This window comes from Ursus arctos, unplaced genomic scaffold, assembly GCF_023065955.2.
Source record: "Ursus arctos isolate Adak ecotype North America unplaced genomic scaffold, UrsArc2.0 scaffold_4, whole genome shotgun sequence".
Classification (NCBI taxonomy): domain Eukaryota; kingdom Metazoa; phylum Chordata; class Mammalia; order Carnivora; family Ursidae; genus Ursus; species Ursus arctos.
The window spans coordinates 92,661,011-92,667,313 of NW_026623056.1; positions in this window are offsets into that span (position 1 = coordinate 92,661,011).

The window sequence follows — 6,303 nt, forward strand, 5'->3', positions numbered from 1 at the left end:
AGCCAACCAGTGAGAGAGGGAACAGAAGCAGGGGAGTGGGAGAGGAAGAAGCAGGCTCCCAGCGGAGGAGCCCGATGAGGGACTCCTTTCCAGAACGCCAGGATCACGCCCTAAGCCGGAGACAGGCGCTCAATGACTGCGCCACCCAGGCGCCCGGGTTGTGGGCTTCTTGATTTTTCAGCCTGCCTTCTGTGTTCTGGGGGAGGGGCCTGCCGCGCTGATACTCAGGCAACCCTGTTTGGGTAGAGTCTCCGTGTCCCCTGCGAAGGGGGATGGGGATGGGCACTCTCTGAGCCGGTATTTCCAGGCTTTTGTTCTCTGGCGGCTTTCCCTGGCGGTTTGCTGTGCCTCTTCTGAGAGTCAGAGCAGCAGCGGCTGAATTTCAGCCTCTATCTCAGAACAGAGGGATTGCGGCCCGTTCTCCACTGATGTTCTGGCCACTTTAACTCTGTTACTGTTGGTGCTGCTCAACCCTGCAGCGTCCCGGGATGTGCGCCCCACACCCGGCGTCCCAGCCCTCACTTCCAGGGCCGGCCGTCTCTGTCCTTTGTGTTTCTAACGCCGCCAACCGCCACCCGCGCGCGCTCCGGGAGTTCCCGGTCTCAGTCTGGATCCGGTGAGCGCACCGGGATTCCGGTGTTCCGTGAGAAGCCTGGTGGCGCGCGCACCCGGTTCACGGTCTCAGTCCGCTGTTTTGCGGGTGCCGTCCCCGAGTCCGCCCGCTCCCCCGTGCAGGTGGCTACCGCTTCCCGGCGCCCGAACGCGGCGGCTCCCTCCCCCTTCCGTTTATCTTCCGATATCTGTGCACGGTTTACAGCTCCCCTCTTGGTACCTCAATACTCAGCGCTGGAGATGTTCATTTGTAGAGATCCAGATGCATCTTCCTGCGTCTCAGGCTGGTTCCGTGGTTGTTTAGGCTCATCTGGTACCTATCCAGCTCGACTCGGGGGACCGGCTGAAAAAGGGGTCCCCTACTCCTCGGCCATCTTAACTCCCTCCTATTTTATTTTTAAAGATTTATTTACTTATTTGGGGGGTAGGAACAGAGGGGGAGAATCTCGAGCAGACTCCCCGCTGAGCAGGGAGCCAGACATGGGACTTGGTCCCACGACCCTGAGATCACGACCTGAGCTGAAATCAAGAGACAGACGCTCACCCAGCTGAGCCACCCACGTTCCTCTTAAAACGTGACCGGGAGCGGCATCTGGGTGGCTCAGTCGTTAAGCATCTGCCTTGGGCTCAGGGCATGATCCCAGGGTCCTGGAATCGAGCCCCACATCAGGCTCCTCTGCTGGGAGCCTGCTTCTCCCTCTCCTACTTCCCCTGCCTGTGTTCCCTCTCTCGCTGGCTCTCTCTCTCTGCCAAATAAATAAATCAAATCTTTAAAATAAAAAAAAATAATAAAAAAAAACGTGACCGGGAAAAGCAAAGCAGGAACTGCGGGCCGGCGTCCTGACCGCCAGTCCTTATCTGAGTGTCCAGCGTCCAGGTGGGAGCGGGACATTATCTGAAAAATGACCAGGCAGCAACTGGGAAAGACAGCTGCTTCCCTCAGCACACAGCCTTCTCGGGCCCTGTTCCAGGGGGGCACTGGGCCCCCTGCCTGTCCCAGGTTGGCTGCACAAGCAGGACACACTCGTGCAGCGCTGAGCACTTGAGAGGAGCGGAGGTCACCCCGTCTCAGCGCAGGGTCAGGACGGGCCCCTGCTGCCCGAGAGCCTTCCGCAGCTTCTCTCCGGCCGGCAGCGAGCAGCTGGGGGACAAGGCCCAGGCCTCTCTGCCTCCGGTGTCCTGCCGAGTGCCCCACACTGGGGTCCACACGCAGGGCGCAGAGTGGGCCACACAGCCTCCGGGAGACCGGAGCACCGAGGGAAGGCGGCCTGCACGGGAGCTGCCGAGGGGACTGAGGAGGGCCACGCCGCAGTGCGGGGCAGGGAACATCGCAGGCAAACCCAAGTCCCCGGACAGCAGCCTCGACCTGGGCTGTCCCCCCACCAGGGACAGTTCTGTCGCTCTGAACACCGGCGGGCTGGGCCAGGGTGGGGGCAGCACGGGTGCTTTTGCAAAGAAGCCCCAGGAGGAGCCTTCAGAAGAAAAGAGTGGACACGAAGCACCACCAGCGGCACGACCACGTAGTCCGGCATTTGGAGCATTCACAGAGACGTCCAGAAGAGCACAGCAAACCCCAGGTGCCATCCCCAAAGCCACCACGGGCTCTCGCGTCTGCCCTGCTGTGTGTGTCACCCCCGGCGTCTCTCCGTCCTTCTTCCTGAGCGTCTGTTTATCCCTGAACAGCAGTGATGCCGACACTTCCGCGGCGACGTCGCTGGCCCCGCGCTGTCCTGGACACTTCCGGGCAGGGACGGTGTCACCACCACCCAGGAGGGAACCCTGACCCCACGGCTTCCCCGGTCGGCCTGGCACCGGGCAGCCTCACATGCCCTCCAGGATCGTGTCCCAGGACACACGGCGTCGCCCGGACCGCAGGGCCCCTACCTGTAGCTGATCCCGAGTGGGTGGTGGGACTCACACAGGGGCTGCAGGCCACCCTCGCCGCTGTGTGACTGTGACTGTAGTGGAGTCCATCCGTCCTCTGCTGCCCTGTGCCACGTGGCTGTGAATCTTACGTCCAAACTGCTCTGTGCCCTTTGGTGGGGCTTAAGGCGTGTGTTTGGGGGTGGGACGACTGCATGGAGGAGGTGAGATCCTGCCCCCCCGGATCCTACCTTTGTTTCACCAAACGGACGTGCTGTTCCCATGCCCGAGCTGTGCGCAGGTGTGGCGTGAGCCCGCACCCCCCAACCGCTCTGGGGGGCAGGCCGGTTGACAGGTGTGTGCAGGACATTGGAGCTTCCTCTGGGAGATTCTCCGAAGCTTCCCTCTATTTCCCACTGTGGTGGTGGCCGTTTTCTTATTAATTCATAAGCATTCTCTCTTTTTTTTAATTTTTAAATTTTATTTTTTTATGGAGGTATAATTAACATATAACATTATATCAGTCTCAGGTGCATGGCATAACGATTCGGTATTTGTAGCTGTTGTGAAATGATCACCATGATAAGTCTAATTATTAACATTTGCCTTTATTAAGTTGAATGCACTATTTTTGGGGGGTCAATTTTATGCATTATCAAAACCTCATTTCTGGCTTGTATTTTCCCTTTTATTTCTGTGTCTTTTTGACGCACAGAATTTTTTTTCACTAACGGAATTGAATTTACTCATCTTTTCCTTCTTGATTGTGTCTGTCTTGTGTCTTGCTAGGAAATCCTTTGCTTTCTTGGAGTCATAAAATTATTCTCTTACATTTTTTTCTGAAAGTTGTGGTGTTCCTCTTTCGTGTGGAACTTGAATCCATCCAAAATTGCAAGAGCATGTGGCAAGTAGAGGTGAGAAACCCATTCCATCTCACCTTTCCTGCACGGTGGTGTGAGCTGGGGACAGCCAGAGCGCCGGCTCGCGTGTGGGGCCGCCCTGCGTGCTGCTCGCGCTCCGGGCCCGCACCTCTGCTGGCCGCGGCTTCTAGAAAAGTCCCGATCTGGGGAGGGGGCAAGGCCCCATGTTTCAATCTTCAAATCTGACCTGCCGACTCATGAACCTTTCTTCTTCCACATGGGTTTTAGAATCAGCTCATTGGTTCTATTTAAAAAACAAGAAACCCTGTTGGGATTTTCCCTGGAACTGGGGGCTGCGCTCATCGGGAGGATGGAAATGGTTGCAGTGTTGAGCCCTCCCATGTGAGCACTTCTGCCCCTTCGTACCAGCTGTCTGTTCTGCCTTGCAATAAAGCTGGGTGAGTTTTCCACAGGTAATGCGGGTGCCCCGTCCACGAGGACCAGCCGCTCGTCTTGGGCTGTGCAGAGTTACGTGTGTCCCTGAAGCTAACCTTGTTAGTCTCTTCTGTGCAACGCGTGGAATCCTTGCATCTTCTGCTCTGCTCTACTCCGTCCCTGGGACGGAGCTGTTGAGCTCTCCAGCACGAAAATTCTCCTTGAAGCGCTGTCCGTTTCTGCCTCCTAGTGCTCGGTGCATATGAATTCACAGCTCTTCTGAGTTCTTGGTGAACGGGACTTTTCTGTTTGCTTGTTTGCTTTAGAGCTAATCTAACGTTAACCTAGTGACACAGTCACTTTTTTTTTTTTCCTTCTATACAACTTGTCCTTCCTTCTAACCCACCTGTGGTCCTATGTTTTGGGTTTGTCCATTGTGTCTCTTGTAAATAATATATCCCGGTCAATTTTGGTTTTAATCCAGTAAGAAAAGAAATATCTTTTAACCGGTGAGCTTAGATCAGTTGCATTTATTTTTATTACTGGATTTACTTTCAGCCTCTTATGCAGCATTTTCCATTTGTCTGTTTTCTGCGTCCTCGGTCAAGTTTTCTTCCCCCTCTTTTCCTGCACTGCTGGTTATATTTATTCTTCAGTGGCTCCTCCTAACACGGTTTCTTAATGTGACGAGTCCTGAGGTTAACCACGGCTCAGCCTTCTTCCGGTCACTGCCAGTGCTCAGCGGGGCTAGCATCTGCCCCACTGTTGATCTGTCACACTTCCCGGCATCTGTAGCTCGTTCCCATTTTTACACCTAAAGTTACTGTTACTTTTATTTTCACATACAGTTTGTGGTTGCTTAGATTTACCCAGGTTTGCAGTTTCTGTGCTCATCGGCTGTCTTTTATCTTAGGAAACCCCTCTGGAATCATTCTCTTTCTTGGAACAAACCTTTTTTGAAGTTCCTTTGGTGGCATTCCTTGGGGCTACATTCTCTCAGCTTTCGCTTTTCTGGAAGTTCTTTCTCTTACTCTGGTTTTGTAATGGGAGTTTGGCTGTAGGAATAATTAGTTAGAGGCTGTCAGTGCTTTCTCTCCATACTTTTGACACTTTCTACTCTTCTTGCTGGGAAGTCGCTGACCATCTTATCCCCCAGGTGGTAATCTGTCCTTTCTCTCCTGTTTTGAAAGTCTCCCTTCGATGGTCTCAGCTGAACTACAATGTGTCTAAACATGTGTTTCTTTTCATCTGGCTTGAAATTCGATTTGCCTCCTGAGTCTCAGAATAGTCTGGCTTCAGTTCTAGAAGTTCCCCAGCCGCCATCTCTGTACGTACCGCCTCTGCCCGGTTCCCTCTGGTTTTTGTCCTTAGCCCCAGCACCTGCTCTTCGGCCCTCTTTCTTGTGTCCCATCTTTCTGTCTCTCTGTACTGCATTCCGGCTAACTCTGGGTAGTTTCTTGTCTATCTTCTAGTTTAGAAATTCTCTTAGCGGAGGCGCCTGGCGGCTCAGTCGTTAAGCGTTTGCCTTAGGCTCAGGGCGTGATCCTGGCGTTCTGGGATCGAGCCCCACATCAGGCTTCTCCGGCTTTTCCGCTAGGAGCCTGCTTCTCCTTTCCCACTCTCCCTGCTTGTGTTCCCTCTCTTGAAGTGTCTCTCTCTGTCAAATAAATAAATAAAATCTTAAAAAAAAAATTCTCTTAGCAGCTGCATCTCACCTTCCCTTTAAACAGTCCGCTGACTCTTTTTTTTTTTAAAGATTTTATTCATTTATGTGACAGAGAGACAGCCAGCGAGGGAGGGAACACAAGCAGGGGGAGTGGGAGAGGAAGAAGCAGGCTCCCAGCGGAGGAGCCTGATGTGGGGCTCGATCCCAGATCGCCGGGATCACGCCCTGAGCCGAAGGCAGACACTCAACCGCTGTGCCACCCAGGCGCCCCAGCACTGACTCTTAATCTTATTTTTACGTTATCATCACTAGGATTTTTTTTTAAGCATACCAATTCTTTTCATATAGTATCATGTTCCTTGCTCATGGTTTCAGTCCTTTCTTTTAATACTTAAACATTTTAAACATACTGTTACCATCTGAAGCAAGAGATGCCCCAGAAAATCCCCTGAGTTCTGAAAATACTCCTCCCTGCTGTCGCGTACCAGTGCAATCAGGACAGTGAGCCTCTTCCGCGAAGCGACTCCTTTCTGTGACCGGCAGGCTATCGGCATGAAGAACTCACGGGGGCCAGGAGTGGCCCTTGCTTCATTGCCGGGGAACTTAGTGCAGCCGCAGTGGGGACATCACCCACGTCCCTCCCAAGCCAGCACCTCTAATCCAACAGGATGTAAGGTTGCAGGGATGAGAAGCACCTTCTGGCCAGTATTTCTGCGGTCAGTGGTGGAGGAGCCAGTCCTACCCTTCTCTCTTCACTCCCGGTGGCGAATTCTGATGATTGCAGATGCGACTGGACGCTCGGCTGTTGGCTGGCTGTCCTGGGATTGGACACCCCAAGCCCGCGGGGCTGGTGCCTTTGCGTGGCAG